Below are 18,676 nucleotides of genomic sequence, written 5' to 3'. Positions count from 1 at the left end.
TGAGGCTCACTTACAAGGCCAATTTCAGGGAGTTTGTTGTTTCAGGTGTCTGGTGTATGCGTTCATGAAGAGACTCTGAGTAACCACAGACGAACCTAGTAACAGAAAAAGTCCCAATGACCTTCAGCAGCCAGTAGGCATGTCTGTGGACATTCTATTAGTTTATAAAGGAACTTAAAAAAGTTTGTCATGTATTAATGCCATCTAAATAAAGTGCAGGTGAAGGAGTAAGAAACCAAGCTCAGCTGATGTTTTGTGTATAATTTCACTGGCAGTACCCTAGGATTCAAATAAACAATGTTTCACATGACAAATTCCTGTTCCTTTTCTGTTTTCTTGAAACCAGCTATTGTTTTGTGTTGTTCTAAACCAGGGGTACACCATTCCTGCAGGGTCAGTGGTTTTCTGGTTTTCTTTCTACCTGAGCCCTTGATTAGCTAATTGTAGATGAGCTGAAGTCTTTCCAGAAGCTGAATGTTTATAAAGAGACCTGTGAACCCTTCTGGACAAGGAACCTGGAGGACAAAGAGTTGGTTCCACTTTTGAACTCCACATTTTTTTGATTATCTATCAAACAGGCAAGGTAATCTTCATCATGAGCTTGTTAGGGAATGTTTCTTTTTCTACACCAAAAGAAAAGTTTAAATTTATTGTAAATAGAAAGGAAATGAAACTATACCAATACTTTTAAGAATGATCAGAAATCAGAACCCACAATTCTTCTATCAGGTGCCAGGGGTTCAGCCAGGAGTGGTAAAAAGTAAATGCAAGATGCTTACTGTGCTGATTGGCACTACTGTGTTTTGTAGGGGTTTGTTAAACTGATTCTGAATGAAAACATTAAAGGATGAGATTACATTAAAGCTGTTTAAAAAATCACCCCCCAGAAACAGATGATTAGTGGGGATACAGGCTTTGTTATCCTCCTCAACAAGATGGGAGGTGACGGCGATTTGACACATAAGTAGCGTCACCTTTCGGTGTTGCCCGAATTTATCCGGTTCATTGGTGTGGAACTGATTAAAAATAAACTTGAAAGAACAGCATCTTTGTGGCGCAGGTTCGAGAGGTTAGCTGTTGTAATGGAACGGTTGTGCATTCAAAAGCAGTTATAAGCCAGAAAAGAGAAAACTAAGAGGAAGGTTACACTGAATTAATTAGGTGCTTTAATTATGGGTTCCCAAGACGTATTCTCTCAGGGTATAATTAAGAGGTGTTTATTTGGACATCGCTTTCTTGTGAAGAAAGGAACTTTGCCAATTAAAATCACATTTAAGTTGTGTACGATGCAATTATATGGGGTTTTTAGTTGCATTGCATAGCAAAAGTTAAGGTTTCCAATTACAGATTTAAGAGGTAAAATTTAGTAGCTTTTAATGGTTTTGTAAATGCAGCATAACATGTAAAATGACCATTGATACTGTAACAGGAGGCTGTACTGGTGGAAGTAAGGATTCAATTATCTGGCTACGGTGAAAATCAGTCATGCTGAATCAATAATGTCATGGGCTTGGAAAGGAATTGCATAAACATTTCTTTGAGGGATTTGAAAATTCAGAAGTTAAGTGGTCTGCGTGGGACTGGGGGGTAAGGGAGCAGGATTTGTGTATTTTATTTTATTTTTTCCACATTTGTGTTTCTGGAGGCAGGAGACAGAAGGAACGCATAGCACATGGGAAGATACAGATAGCCACAAACATTCAAAGATGTTTCAAAGACAGCTCTATAAAGCCATGATACCGGCCTGTTAAAGGTCCACAGTTTTCATAGTGTCACTCCAGGATCTTTCTTGCCAGCAGCCATATCACCCTGCAATTCACAACTGACAGCTCACTAAAGCTAAGCACGTGGGAGCCTGGCCTGTACCTCACAGACCTCCTGGGAAAAACTAAGGTTGCTGCTGAAAATGGGGTTAGTGGGACCAGTAGGGGGCTCTCACCCTATGGTCTGTGTGTGTCCTAATGCCCCAGTATATATACTGTAAAAAGGTGCCGTCCTTCAGACGAGACGTAAACCACGGTCCTTACTCTCTGTGGTCACTAAAAATCCCAGGGCGTTTCTCGAAAAGAGCTGGGGTGTTACCCCAACATCCTGGCCAAATTTTCCATTGGCATTTACCAATCATGGCCTCCTAATAAACCCCATCTATCAATTGGCTTCATCACTCTGATGTGTGGAGAGCGTACTGTGTGCACTATGGCTGCCATTGCATCATCCAAGTGGGTGCTGCAAATTGGTGGTGGGGAGGGGAGTCCCATTACCTATAAAGCGCTTTGGGTGGAGTGTCCAGAAAAGCGCTATATATGTGTAAGCAATTATTATTACTTATTATTACCTTTTTGTTTGACAACTCCACTTCCACCATGATGTCACGACACAGAGGTCCAGGCTTGTATTTACAGTACACTGTAATCAGACATAGGCCCTGGTAGAAAGGTGAGTTTTGAGTTTACATTTGAAGAGAGTCAAAGAATTTGCCTCTGAAAGAGTCTGAGGAAAGTCATTTCATAAAAATGGAGAAGTGACTGAAAAAGCACAGCTGGCAAAAGTTCAAGATTTAGTCCTGGGTGCAGTCAGCAGAGGACCAGCCTCAATTGAACGTAGCCTACTGGAAGGAATGTAACATGGAGGAATTCAGAGATGTATGATGGAGCCAGATTATTTAGATTCTTGAAAGTTGGTAACAAGGATTGGCTGCAGAGTTGTGGATGTATTGCAATTTACTGAGGAGAGTATTAGGGAGCCCATACAGTGAAGAGTTGCAGAAATCACACCTTGATGTTATAAAATCGGGAATCAGGTACTCGGTATCAGACATTGATTGAAATGTTGCCTGCAAATGGCAATTTCTAAGGTATAAAAAGATGTCTAAATCAAACTGGCCACAGCACCATATAAATAGTAAATATGTCACCCATTTACACCTGTCATATTATCTTGTAACAGTCACCAATGCTTTATTTCCATTTTGATGTAGGGAAAAATACCTTGAAATGATAAGCCATGTCAATTGCGATATATGGCTATACAATATGTGAGTATATTGTGGGACACTGAGTTGAAAGCTAGAGAGTTAAACTGAAACAAAATCCTAAAACACAATGCAATATTAATTCAAATGGAGTCATTCTTAAATCAGATTCTGCATAGCTCTGTATACTTTGTGCTCTGTTTTCCACATGGCCTTTGAAAAATGTCGTCCAAACTTCCCATTTAATAAGTACGAGCAGCACAGATTCTAGCAGGTTAATAATGAAGTGCTCAGCTTGGAAAACAGGGGTTTCAGCATGTATTGTTTAAAGCCTTTTCTGAAATACTGCATTGTTCCTTGGTGCCATGGAAATGCACATGAATGAAAACTAAAGAATTGAAAAGATTAAAAAAAAGCAAGAGCAAGATTACTTTAATAATGTCTTATATTTTATTTATAAAATCTCAGGAAATGTCTGACAGACTGACAGAGTTTGATTAATTGTAGTTAATTGGGAAGCACAGTAGAGACGTTCAGTTATTCTTCAGAGTGGAGCGTTTTGTAGATGCAAACAATCTTTCTCCTTCTGCCACCCTCTCCCCCCTCACCCCTTCGGCAACATTAAGCCCTTGCACCTATTTACAAGAGCCTTTACTGATCTTTTTTAATCTTCTTATTCAATTTGCATATTCAGCTGTAATTTTATTCAGTTTTTTTCAGGTTGAATTTAAATCCTTTCTATATTTGTCAGCTGCAAGGTGATATTATATTTACGGATATACAGTAATTGAATGCAGTCCAATGTGGAAAAGAAAAGCAAGCCAACAAGCAACAGGAAAGAAAGGAAGAACGAAAGAAAGATAAAGAGGAAGACTTTGGTCAAATCTCTGAATAACTTCTGTCGTCCCAGATCTGCCCAATTAATTTAATTTCATAACCATGAAATGTTGATGAATAAAAACTAATAAGAATCTTGACTTACCAGAGTAAAATGTGAGAGTCCAGTACAGTTGTCCAGTTTCTCAAAATTCAATATCTGTGGCAGAAATGCTGTAGCTTTCTGCTGCACATCTGCAGAAAATTGGAGGCCCTGAAATACATTTCAAAGGAGATTTTCAAATGTATCTAAAGACTAGTATTAAAGGAAATTTCATGTGCACCAGGCTGTGTGCATAGTTTATATTATCATATCTATATTTATTTAATCAAGGAATTCAATTTCACTGGCATTTGTCCTTTCCACCACAATGTATGCATTACTGTTATTAAATATTGTATTCTGACTTCCAAGAACATAATTTAATGCAGTTTCTGTATTTAGCTGAGATAAAGTTTATGTGACAGGATCTTCTCAGGATTATGGGAGAATTCTTTCAATAATGTGTTTGTTTAAGTGGAGCATTAAAGTATTGCATGAGACCCCAGCTTCACAGTCCAGGATTTAAGCGTGTGAACACTTCAGTCTGTCTGTCTGGCATTTAATGTGATTGCTACCCACAGTGTGCCAGTCTGCTGGAGATGAGATGTTTTAGAGCTGATGGCTTCTTGCAGAGAGCAAAGGTTTACTTACTCAAAGTCATAGCATGTTGTGATCCTTGGTTACAAAACTCTGTGTGAGCCAGAAACTCACCTAAAAGCAAGCAGAATCTTTCCAGAAACGCAGTTGTCCCAAAGGTTTTATTTTGTCATAACAGGGACTGTAAGCAGATATTCTTTCCACAGAGCCTAGTGCAGTGTTATTTCATCAGCCATGTTTTTGGAGAGAGACATCCTCTGGTTGACAAGATCTGTTTGAACAATGTACATTTTAAAATTCTGTTTTTGTCATTAGGGATTTATAATGCTTCATTGGGGATCTCATTTTTTGAGTTAGGCTTATATTGGATTTGCCAGTGTGAAATCTATTGCATGTGTATTTTCATCAGTGTATTGTATATCTTGTTTTATCGTGATTTGAACCTTAAATGATAAAAGACTTGCAAATTATGCTTTGAAAATGAAGATCACACTGATTGTTGGATTCCCTTTTACAATTTTAGGGTGTTTCATCTCAGCATGCATAACCAAATATACTATGCAAGAACTGAAGGAGAGATCCTGGAGGACGGCTTATTTGATCACAAGACTCCATTGGGACTGAGCCAAATAAGACAGACTCCAAAGAATTGAGAGCTCAGCTCTCCCTGTGGACACAAAAACAATAAGCCATAATTAAAGAGGTTCGAGGAGGGATCTGAATCAGCTTGCAAGCTCCAAAGGAACAAGTAGAGGTTAATTTCATGCTGAAAAGCAGAAAGAAAGAAGAAAAGAAAAACATTTCACCATGTGAAGCCATCTCCAGGTGTGTATCAAAGTGAATTAACCTCTCATTTTTTGTAATAGGTCTTAATAGTATTCTAAAATGATATGATTCTTTGTCTCTGCCATGATCTCATCAAGTTCAAGACAACGCCAGAGATCCATGCTGAATGTTGTGACTGCAGGACAACAATAAGTACTGTAATAATCAATGATTCCTTACGCCTATAAAGTGCTTTTCTGGACACTCTACTTAAAGCTCTTTACAGGTAATGGGGACTCCCCTCCACTTCCACCAATGTGCAGCCCCACCTGGATGATGTGACGGCAGCCATAGTGCACCAGTAAGCTCACATACACACCAGCTATCAGTGGGGCGGAGAACAGAGGGATGAAGCCAGTTCAGAGATGGGGATTGTAAGGCAGACATGATTGGTAAAGGCTAGGGGGAAATTTGGCCAGGACACCGGGGTTAACACCCCTACTCTTTTTGAGAAAATCCCTGAGATTTTTAATAACCGCAGCGAGTCAGGGCCTTGGTTTTACATCTCATCCGAAGGACGGTGCCTTTTTTACAGTAGAGCGACCCCGTTACTATACTGGGGCATTAGAACCCACACAAATCGCAGGGTGAGCATCCCCTACTGGTCCCACTAACAACTCTTCCAGCAGCAACCTTAGCTTTCCCAGGAGATTGCCCATCCAGGTACTAGGCAGGCTCCTACCTGCTGAGCTTCAGTGGGCTGCCAGTTGTGTATTGCTGGGTAATATAGCTGCTGAATAAATGAGTAATGCTTCAATAGTAGGCACTAAATACTCTGAGGCTTTTGATGTCTCTCACTTACCTAAGAAAGTGATGTTGAGAGTGTAACAAACGAGCCTCATAATTTGTATGGTAGACATCCTAAGGCACACATATGAAACTATTAATTATACTAATTAGCACTTTACTGTAGATGTCATTCCCTTTGAGACTGGAAACGGTGCTAAGCTCTTCGTTCTTTAATTCCTAATGTTAAGATTATTCTGAAAAGTTTTTCAACCCCTGCATGCGTATTTAGATTTTGTTTATTTCTAGAACTATTTTTTGCTTCAGCCTGTGGAGACGTAAATGAGAGGAAATACAAGTGAGAGATAATACAGTAAGTGCTTCAGACCATTGGGTGTTTTTATCATGTAAGAAGATAGAAAGATAGATTCGACATATGTTTTTTTTCCAAATAAAGAGTTTTAAAAATGGAAGGATTTTGTCCTTAGGATGGTGTATATGTATACTGGTGAATCTGTAATTCTGCTAATGAGCTAACAGATACTTTATTGTATAGGCTATAAAAGGGGCCAACTGCTCTCTCATTAGTGCTAGCCTTCTCCTGCACCCCCATGTGTAAAGAGATAAGTAGCTTCACTCTAAGATCTAGATGTCTTGAGCACATAATGCCTGTCAGCATCTCCTCTTTGGCAGCAACTGTGAGGCTAGTGATCCCAGAACATGGCTCCCAGTGTCGCTTTTCCATGGACTTCCTTGCCTGGATAATGGGAGAAACCATGCTCCAGCAGCACAATAAGCTTCCCAGATGCATGGTGGCCAGCCTGGGTGGCAGCATCAAATGAGACAAAGGCTGATTCAGCCGCCCTGGTTAAAATCTGCATACCAATTAACCAGGCCTGTTGTTAATTTGTACTGTCTATGTCTCAGAGCCTGTGCTTTGATCTGGAGGAGACCTGTGGAAATGTCTGTGCGTATACTTGTCCTATCTGCCAATAAGATTTGGCAGCAAAAGGTGACTCCTTATCTCTAAAGCTGTGGCTATGTCATCATTACAGTATAGGTTTCTACCGTATATATTTTTTTGTAGTTATGAATTTTAAAAAATTAGAAGAAACGGCAAACTAAAGAGAGAGGATCTAGAAAATGCAGCATAGCTTGAGAGAATATTTTCATAGTTTCGAAACCACCTATTTCCGTATCTGAATAAGCCTTCTGTACTTCTTAGAAATAACCCTCATCACACTCAGCTGGATAGTTTTCTCAGAAATTAGAAATCTAATTTTCAGAAGATTAGTTCTAATTTGTTAGACTGACTGCACAAAACCTCCTCTTAAGGTACAAGACTCATGTTGCTTCTACCTGGTGAGTTTCTAATCTGATTAGAAAGTTACCTACAGTACTCTTATCAACAGTTTTGAGATATTTTTATTTTTTTAGAGTTTGATTTATTGCTAATTTTACAAGCTAAGCTACCACGATCCCTTGGCTTCAAATAGCGTAACAAATGATTTGTGAACCACAGGAAAGTCATCTCCAGAAACCACTGTCATCCATTTCACATATAAATTCCAGCTACACACCAGCTCATTTGTGTATTTCAGATAATTGTAGTAGTTTGGAACATGACACACCGCTGATTTGGGTCAGTTTAAAGACAGGCTCTGTGAATGTTATTTGTTGCGTTTGTTCACATCCATTGGGAGTCTCTACTCAGTGGTGTTTGGCATGCCTGCTTCTGAATAACCTTTAAATGCTATGCTGAAAAGTTCAATCTGCAGTTTCAATCTCGGCATCAATAGGTAGGAAAGGGAGGTAGTCAGCAATATATGAAATCAAAATTTCATTTGCTTAAGGACTCTGAACTTGTAATTGGAAAGTTGTGGGTTCAAATCCCACGTGGGACCGTGCTGTTGTACCCTTGAGCGAGATACTTCACTGGTACAGATTCAGCAGAAGCTGTCTGCTCAGCTGTCTAAATGGGTAGCAAGTATAAGTTGCTTTGGATAAAAATGTCAGCCAAATAACTTCACTTTTTCTAAGATTTACCAAAACCTACATATTCAAGCATAATATCAGTAAGTGCGGATGTTCATTAACTGTAGATTCTCATGCCTAATACTTTCTTCCTTTTTGAATATCAGATGACAAGCCCTACCAAAGCATATGTTGTATTTTTAATTGTAGAGTATCGTATGTCCTCCGGGTTCTTGTGCTTTTGGATGAAGCTGAAAAGCTCTCTCAGTTCCTGCCATGCTTGTGAGTGCTATTCCTGTAAGCTCTGTCAACCCCTGCTGACTGCCAGCAGTTCTGTCTCTTCCTTCTGTGAAGGCGTGAGGAAAATGGGTGAATAAGAAAGTTTTTTTTAAGTTCTAAAAGGAGCAATTTATAGACACCCTGCTCCTGTTTTTTATACAATATTTTCGATGCTTTGGCGTGTTCTTAGCGATTGTTGTTCCTTTCTGCTCCTCTTGTTTGGCGTTTTCATAAACCCTTCCAGCACAAATCATCGTCATTTTGAAAAACAAAACGCCAAGACAGGCTGAGGTGACAATAGGTGGGTGAAGACTGTATCTGTCACACAGGCTTCTTGCAGTGAGCCCTGTGTGATGCTAAACTCTGTCCCTCAGCACTCCTTAGCTGCCAGCTGGGAATGTCTTCCTGGCAGGTGTTTTTGCAGGAATTCTAAATTGGCATGGAGGTGATCAAACTTTAAAATGTGAAATCTTGGCGTGCCATGCATGTGGACCACAGTGTAGGTGCTTTCTCTGGGTTCTTGTCGATAACAGGCACAGGAGTTAGGGTAAGAGTTACAGAGTGGGGCTTTGTAGCTTCAACCCGTGTTTAACAACAGATCTTGGAGAATGTTCATGACATTTTCCATTGTGAATCCGAGGGCACAATTTTAACGTGTTCGCAAGGACATAATCAAAGAGAAGCTACTCAGAACAGGTGCACATGTAGACATAGAAAACATTAAAAATGTAAAGCATAACTATTATGAATTACACCTCTCAAGAGCTAATAATAGGTAAAAAGGCAAGCATCATGATTCACTGGCTCAGTGTACTTTTAAAAATAGCAGAGAGATGTATTCATCAGATATTGGCAAGTGACGAGAGCTGTTTTGGGCAGCATGGTGAAGCAGTGGTTAGCATTGCTGACTGGCAGTGCTGGGGGCCTGGACCTGGGGTGCTGTCTGTGTTTTTTTATGTTCTCCCTGTGTTCCTGTGAGTTTCTCAGTGCTCTGGTTCCTCTCACGCTTCAAAAATATACTGGTAAGTTAATTGGCTTCTGGGAAAATGATACCCTTAGTGGGTGCAAGTGTGCGCACTTCTGTGTTTGTGCCTGTGTGTGCTCTGTGATGGACTGGTGTCCCGGCCAGTAGCTTGCCCTGACAGGCTCTGGCTCCTCGCGGTCCTGTATTGGTTCAAAAATGGATGGATGGATAACCTTCTGTCACTCGCCTGGTTTTGTAGCAGTTTTGTATTGTATCACAACAGTCCTAAGCAGGACTTAGAGACCCCATGCATGAAAGCAAACCAAATTAATTTTTAAGCCCAAATCCCCCACTTGATCTCTAAAGTAAGAGCTAGGAGGTCATTGTAATCTTCTTAGAACACTAGTCTTGCTTTCTTTTCTCCTTTTTTTTTCAAAAATTCACTTGGAACTGGGAGTTTTTCAGTCAAGAACATTTGCTTTCGATTTCCTCTGTGATCCACACAAATGAGAAATGGGTCTGAGGCTGCCATACTCAAGGCTTAGAAGGAAATGTGTGTGAGTTGTGCTCTGAAGTTGAATGTAGTTAGTGTTCCTTTCATTCCTCGACTTGAAATACAGCACTCTAGTTAAAAAAACAGTCATTGCCAGAAATGATAAGAATGATAATTAACCTGTAAGGTTGAGTACCCTGTTTTTCTTACATTCCTAACCAAGATGTAATAAAGGCAACCATATTTTGTCATACTTTAATTCTCTGGATGAGTTTCTTCATTGTTTCATCTTGTCATGGGTTTGTCATGATAGTGTATTAACAAGTGTTTTTTTTTCTGGAGAGCTGCAATAAATTTAAACTCATTTAGTGTAGATTGGAAAATTAATTATCTTTTTTTAATCACTTGCTCCCCAGTATAATGTTCTTCTAATCCTGAGAAAGAGAAGAAGAGAAAAGGAAAAGTCCTTTGTAACTAATTGAAATGAGTTCTGAGCGATGTTGCTGTAGTGGAAGCGTCTGTACTTAAAATAAAAAGAGATAAAAGCCTTTCTTGCATTTTAGTTTTTAAATTAAGACCATGAGTGCTGAATTGATCATTTTGAAAGATTTGCACTTAAAAGTAGAGAAGGAATTAAGATTTCCTGGTTACCTCTTTCCTGATACAAAGCTTGAGATTATGCAGTCTTTTAATGTGAAATTTCTTCATTGTGCCTATGTGTTCTTTCTACAACTGAAGTATTATTTTGAATACAGTACACCTAGATCAAGGCCACAGTAATATTAAATTTCTACATTGAAAATGAAATCTCATTCTACTGTATTAATTTAGTGTTATACAAGATATACATATGATATGGTACACACCAAACAAAAGTTGGCTTTGATTTGATAAGTGATTTTATTACAATATATAAATGAATCTGAATATCTATGTTGTAGAATATATTAATTCACTATACTGTATATATAATATATAGATTATATTATATGTTTAATATACAGATTTGAAGTTAAAAAAATAACTGGTAAATATGGTTAGATATATATAAAAGCTTTGTTATAGAAGAAAAATTATTTTCATTATATTTGGGTATGAATGACTAATTTTGGGGTGTGGTGATGGCGATATGGATGAATTGCTTACATGCATTACATTGTCCTATAGAAAACACTCCCAAAACGCACGGGAGAGATAATTAGGCTACATGCATGCTTAAACCTAGACCAGATGCGTATCTTTTCCCTTTCAACGTTTCAATATAGAGAACTAGCTTAAATGTGAACATTGACCTATCCACTAGCTGCAAATTACTAGCCTAGTGCTTGATCACAGGTTTCAATTGAGTAGAAAACTCTGGGGAGCCACCATCAAGAATCGGTTTAGTAATTTGCAGCTGGCAGGTAGGTTGAGGTTTTGATTAAATGTGGGGCTGAATCCAATTACAATATCACATGTGATTAGCCTTTTGCGCATTTTTTTTCTGAAAGGGATTGTTTCACTGTTATCCATTGATTTTCATTATGTGAAATTGTGGGTATTCAGATTATTAAGACCATTAATAAAGTATTCATTATTTTTTATTAAGTATGTGCAAGAGTTGCCTTCTGTGTTATCACTGAATTTTAAACACACCTACCCTTCATTCCAAAGAGAAGAAAAAAATGCTAAAATCTCAGCACTTCTGAAACGGCAAACATGAGTACAGCTGAAACCAGCCTTAAGTGTCTGTGAAAGGAAAAGGGGTTCTGATGGCATGATGCTATTTGCTGTACTTACAAAAAGCTGAACAAGAGGCAACAAGTTAAAAAGAAGATCAAAGAATGAAACGGCTGCCTGTCGAATTGTTCCAAAGTAACTTTTCAGACTCTGGGACCAAAGATTAGCAAAGCTTTTGTTCCGCAATGTCAGGCAGAATGAAGTGGGATATAGAAATCCCTTTTTGCTAAATGAAAAAATCCGGGGCTGCAGGAAGTACAATTAATTTAGAATTAACACTGAACGCCCACAAAAAATAAAAGGAGCGAAAATGGATATAATCTCTCTGGACTCATATGTGTATGTATCATTGCATCATCTCTGACCTGTGTCTGTTTATTCAGGAGACAAATGCTGGCATTATTTTAGTCAAAGGGATAGATTTAGTAAATTATTCATTAAGTAAAAATTTTGAGTGTATTTTCTAAAGTGTTGGGGCTGTAGGCAGTTCTGGGCATGGTGTTAGTACTGAAAAGATGAATCTGATGAAAAAGAAACAATGTTTTATTTATTACTGCTCGTTTTTCACTTTTTCAGAGACCGTGCTTAACCCATTCATCCTATTTTTTTACCAGTGGAGCCTCAGTTCTTTTCAGCTGTACTTTCAGACCCCCCAAGCAAGACTTTTCTTTATTTTTGTTTTTTGTGCCTGAGTGTAATGGAAACGTCATTGTTTTCTTGTTTTTTCAAAACATGAAAAAAAGGCTTTCAACATGTACTGTAATTGCCCAATCATGAAGTTAGGCCCGCAGGCTCCATAATGATACTGGAAGGACCACTAGAATGAATGTGAACAAGTCCTTTAAAAAAGAAAAATAATATTTTTTGGTATATACTGGTATATTTTATTTTCTTGTTGATTGTAGCACTGTTTGTTTTTGCTTCCACTGCATTGTTCCTTTCAGTTTCTCTATTAGGCTTTCTAATATCCTTTTTTTACTTGTGCTTGCAATTCATGGTACTCTTTTTCTTTAAATTGATTCTGTTGTTTTTAATTGTTTTACAAAGTGCTTTATTTTCCATTACCTGTCCATTTTGTAACCTATTCCCCCAGTTCAGGGTCATGGGTTCTGGGTGGGGTACTTACTGTACTGCATGTGACTCAGATACTAACAGAGAAATACACAATTTACTCCTAGAGCCAATATTCCCAGAAGCCTATTAACACAACAGTACGTTTTTGGAACGTACCAGAAACCAGGGCACCCAGAGGAAACCCATGCAAACATGGGGAGAACATAAACATTCAGAAAATTATATATGGCTAATAAAGTGATCTTATCTCCTCAGTGCTGTGAGGCAGAAATGCTAACCACTGTGCCAAAGTGCTGCCAATTTCTCCTTTTTTTCCTAATTGATTTGTTATATTTACAGTATTGATTTGATGTGAGATATTGTTTTCCAGCTTTGATATATAGTGCTACACCTCCCTGTCTTCTGTCTTTCCTGTCTCTCTGGAACAGTGTGTATCTTCTAGTGTTACATTCCTCTGGATTATTTTCCAACAGCATCATTTCCTTCTAATGTGGTAACGGTTATCTCATCTAAATTGTTTCTCAGACTCCTAGCATTTAGGCATAAGTGCTTAACGACCTGATCCTTTGTTGTGTTTCACTCTTTGGTTCCCCTTTGTCTCTGTTCCCTGTGTAACTTCTTTTTAAATTTTATTTGGTTTCTCCATTTAACTCCTTACTAGTTAAAATGTATCTGAAGACCACTGGTGCCCAACTCAATTTGGTGTAATTTCCATCAGATTAGGTGAAACTGGAATGCTTTCATGTGACCAGTAGAATAAGGGCCACCTTAAGAAGTGTCATCTCCTTCTGTCAGCCAGCTGTCTATATGATTTCAGTGTTAGAAGTACTGATGGACACTAACAATCAATCTTTTTGCGAAAGGTTCAGACTTGCAGGCTAAGTGTAGGATTTAATTACATAAAGCAGCAATGCGCTACTCATCCTATTCATTAATTTAAAGAAAGCCAATGTCTCTCTTGAAATCAACATGTGATTCAAGTCTTAATACCATCATTCTTACTGTCTTACTGTTCATCATTCTCTATTCCAAAGAACGCTGAACTCTTTTCATGGGGCTTCTGTCTTGTGCTCTTGGGAAAATTAGGTGAGATACCTTTTGCCTGCAGCATGATGACTTTCAAACAAACGAGAAACACCTAACGAAGAGCCATCTGTTTTGTTTTTTTTAATCTGTGACTGCTCAGTTTGGGAAGCATGTATAATGACAAGTTTATGTCATCCACGTAGCAGGAGTGCTTCAGCTTGACAATCGGAGCTTTGTGGTTCTTGTCTTTCTTTCATTTGCATGCTTAAACAGTATAAGCAAGAGCAAAAAGAGATTTTCAGCATATTCACGTTATTAGTAATTTATTTGGCTGACACCCATATCCAAAGCAGCTTGAATTTGTTTCCATTTTGTCATTACCTGAGAGATGAACCTTGCTCAGGAGTACACCAGCACTAACCCTGCTGGGATTTCTCCTTGCAGGTTAAGAGCCCTTGCCACTATTCCTGCTCCTGCATACTGAGATTTGGAAATTAGCAGGTGGTGTGCGGGGAGAGTGAGAAGGCTAAGAACATAAGAACAGTTACAAACGATGAGAGGTCATTCAGCTCATCCAAACCATTTGGCAGTTAGTAGCTCATTGATCCAAGAAACCTTCTTGAAGGAAGCAAATTATTGGCTTCAACCACCTGGATGAGCAGTGTGTTCTATACTCCCACGTCCTTTTGAGTAAAGAAGTGCCCATAGCTAACATAGACCAGAAGGCTACAAAATTAAAATGAAAATAGCATTTGTACCTTTTTGCTTGTGTAATGAATGTCCAGGCTCAAGAGCTGGGGTATTCACTGAGAGAAATGAAACGGTTACCGTACTGCTGCAATCCCTAAAGCTCATTACTTTTTTTCCCTTGGGGGGCATCGTAATCTTTGAAGCTCTGCTTACTCAGAGGGGCAGGAGCTGTTGAAATGAGGTTTCATTCTTTGTTTCAGTGTCTTATATTTGTTGTTGACGATAAGAGACTTGAGGAATGTGCCAATAAGGAACCGCTGTTATCATTTTAAAGTGGTGTAATTGTGCTGCTAGTATTAGGTCTTATCATCTAGCTTCGTTTTGATTAGTGTGTAAGTTATGTAAAACATTTGTTATTCAAGAATGTGTTAATAATATTTTTTGGTTTTCTGTTTCTGCAGTGCACAGTGCATTTCATAAATCACAGCATGACTCTCTGCAACATAATGAATCTTAATGTTTGCTTCATAGTACAGCAGGCATGAGTGAATTACATCATCAGAACACATTAGGCAGATTGGGGCATACACATGAAGGATTTTATACCAAAATGTAATTTGTAACATTATAGTGTAATATATTAATGTTCCTCTATAACAGCTGTGATTAAAGGAACCCTTATGAGCCCATAAATTAATCCAGATTTGCATCTTTAACTTTAACGTCATTATTTTATGTTTTTCTACACATTGCCTGTCATGAGACACTCCTTGTCATTATATTACTTCTCTTTTGTAAGAATAAATGCATAAAGCTCGCCTTTGTGTAACTTAAAGGTCTGTATGAGACCTCTGAAGTAAAAACGGGTTTTGAAATTGTCCTGATATTTCCTCTTTGTTTCATTCACTAGAGGGGGAGAGGATGGGTTGCACTGCCTACTTGTAAAAATCAAATGAACATGTGTTAGGCTGTTGTAGATCATGTTGTAATCTCAGCGGGACAGCGGTTTATATTTTTATTTGTTTCTGTATTAAGAACAGAGAGAGCCATAGACCCTTAGTTTTCACATTCTTCCGGTGCTACCAGCCTTAGTGGCATACAAATCAGTGGCCTTTTGATAGACTTGTGTGTGCATACCACACTTTGTTGTCTTCAATTCTGCTGCCCCCTAGTGATCTATTGTTTTATCATCCCTACCTTGAGGGAGCCTTTGTCAGAGAGCTATTGTAGATCTTCACATGATACATCACACTTCATGGCTAATTAAACATAATGCTTGTTTTAGAATGTACTGTATCCACGATGTGATAAAAGTAAATCCCTTCTGTAGATTTCCAGATGTATTTTAATAGTATAATGTGATGCCTCCTGTAATGCCGTTTTCTTTTTCATTGAATGACGTCCATAATGATCAGGGTAAAGATTGTGCAAATTCATGCGCTAAACAATTTTAAAAAGTAGAGCGATTACCCTATATACTTAAATGCATGCATATATATTTTACAGATTGCAATTATTTAGTAATTGCAGTTATTGTTTAGTAATGCAATTTCCCTCACGGGATCAATAAAGTATCTATCTATCTAATTAACAAACAAATTAAGAAATACAAATGTTGTAAATGTTTATAACTTTAGTGTTTTAAAGAGTTTTTCTGCATTTTGAGAAAACAGCAAACATGTTTTAGATCTTATTAGATAGATAGATAAGACTTTATTGATTCCAAAGGGAAATTGAGGAGTTACAGTACAGCTCAGCCCAGACTTTGAAAACAATGCATCCCATCGTGTTCATAAGAAGAATCCTGAGTCTGAATGAGGTCATAAAAGGTGTGGGCCACATCTGTTTTTCAAAAGCAACATTTAGAAAGCCTTCAAGAATTCCAGCATTAAAATGGTAAAAATTAAAAGATACTATTCATTAGGCTTTTCAGCCTTTTTCTGTTTCCAGACCATAGAGACACTTTTATTTTAAAAAGTTTTTTGAAAAGATAAGCTATTTTTTATATTATGTTGTGACACTTTTTGTAAAAAGAAGATTTTTGATTAATGAAACATGTAGTTATCTCCTCCTGGAAAAACTCTTTCACATTAAGATGAATGATGCTGTGGAACAGACAGAGAAATGCCACATGAAAATAAAATTAAGGGCTCCCCTCTCTCTTCACTCTATTTAGCACCAATTGGGTGGTGGTTGTTTTTTTGGGCCCGTTGACTTTTTTTATTAGTTCTGTTTAAAAGTGCTAATTTCATCAAAGACTTGCCTGTTCTGGGGACTAACAAGAAGAATTTTATGAGCTTTTGAACTAAATTCCCCCTTTCAGATTGCTACCACCAAGTGATTAGGAGATTATCCAATTCATAAGGCCAGCTTGTCTACACAGAGACAGAGGACATAAAAAAATGAAAACTTAGAACTAAAGGATTTTGTCCATCACCCCAGGGGCAAAATAATTAAGGGCAAAGGGATTAGCCAGAAGTCTTTTAGCTCAAAATGACTTCCAGAAAAATCTTGGAGAAATAAAGAAGGAAGCAAAACAACTTGTGGCTTTTGTCTGCATAGAATAAAGTATGTGCTCATGCATTGCAGCAGTTGGAGTGTCTCTTGTTGTGAGTTCAGGGATTTTCAATGCTGTGCTCGTTCACCCCAACACTGGGCAGCACCACTGTGATGTGCCATGTGATTGAGGGCCTCCAACCTTATTGAATACAAGAAGCTTATCAGCCCGCAGAGGCGAAAAAAAGATTCAGATTTAGCAAGAATTCCTGGTCTAACAGGGAAATCCGGTTAGATAAAAGAAGAACAATTCAGAATTACTTGACAAGGGATAAAACGACACACTGTGAATAATGATTTCTATTTTTTGAGCTTTTTTTAAAAGCTAGGCACCGAAGTATTTTGACCACCCATACTTGTTTTTTTACCACATTGTAATACCTTTAAAGCTGACATGTTTCCTGTCATTGAAGGTTTGTACTTTCCACTGCAAAACATATCTCATCTCCTCATCTATGGTTTTCCTGTTTCAAAGGTTTAATCATTATTCATTGGAGCTCATAGTGACACAGTGTCTCGTCACAAGACAAATCCCAGTTCCTGCTATTCACTGGTTCACTAGGGTATAAATATGGATACCAGGCTGCCGTCCTTTAAACCAAGTGGGTTAAATCCAGAATATAAAAAATAAAACTTTACTGCAATCGCATGTGGGGTTTGTCTGTAACTACGGATCTATGTATCCATGACAGACTTTACAAGGCTTAAGGATTCTTTTCTTTTTCCCCAAAACCTTGAAATCATGAGGTTTCTTTTCCTATTGGAATTTGAATTACAGAAAGTCACCTTGTGCCAATTAGTGGTTGTTGCCTAGTACTTTATCCAGATGGATCAGACTTAACTTGGCCAATGCTTGCTGACACAGTGGGTGCTTGGTCAGGAAGATCTGCTGCATTATGATGAAGGGAAACCATCCCTGCTGTTTAACTCTCCTCATTTCAGAAGCCAGTGCTGCTCTGCTCTGGTCCCACTGAGAAACTTAGTGTAACCAAGAACTTAACCAGGAACACAATCCTCTTTGCTCAATATAAAAAGTCTCTTAACCACGGATGGTTTAACTCTTTGAGCTCTTTGCTCTTTCTTCATTTTATCTGTTTTTTTATTTTCTGTTATTTTTTGATCTGTGCTTAAGTTGGATAAATCTAAACCATATTTTTACACAGCGGACTCAGGTATTGTATGTTCAGCCAGCTTAAAACTAGCGAGGTATTTTTAGTGCAGTATTTAGCAACACTGTATTCAAATATAATAGTTGGGAAAATCTTAAGGCATAATAATTCAAATGTTCTCTACAGCATTGCAATTTCTGGAATGTGAGATGCAGCTAAATATCTAACTTTTACAAATATTATACGTTTTAAATAGTTTTGCTGTTCTATTTGTCTAGTGTGCTGCATATTTATTTTCTTATAATCTGCTAATGCTTCAAGGTACAGTACCAGCATCGCCAACTGTGCTGGAAGATATTCACTGCTTGGTACCTTCAGGGATAAAGCATCCAGCAGATAAACTTATTAATAAGCAATATGATGCCATGGTACTGAGCTTGCATAACAGTCCTTTCAGCCAGACTCTTCTAATTATGTATTGCTACTTGTATATTAGGAAGAAATAAGCCAAGATTTTCACAGACGCAAATATGACAGGTTTGATTATGGGAAAATATGTAATTAATATTTTTGACCGTTACTTCTAAAGCAAGTGAAGAATCCATTAAGCATTCTCGTATTTGATGTGTATTAAAGTTAGCTCTCATAAATTCACATGCAGGACCCAGATTAAGCAGGGGTGCTTGCTCTAACAGGGAAATCCAGTTAGGTAATTCTGAATTACATAAGGTAAAAAGGCACTGTGTAGAAGGAT

The sequence above is a fragment of the Atractosteus spatula genome, chromosome 21, assembly GCF_055471065.1.
Source record: "Atractosteus spatula isolate fAtrSpa1 chromosome 21, fAtrSpa1.hap1, whole genome shotgun sequence".
Taxonomy (NCBI): domain Eukaryota; kingdom Metazoa; phylum Chordata; class Actinopteri; order Semionotiformes; family Lepisosteidae; genus Atractosteus; species Atractosteus spatula.
Note: the sequence above shows the minus strand (reverse complement) of the source record.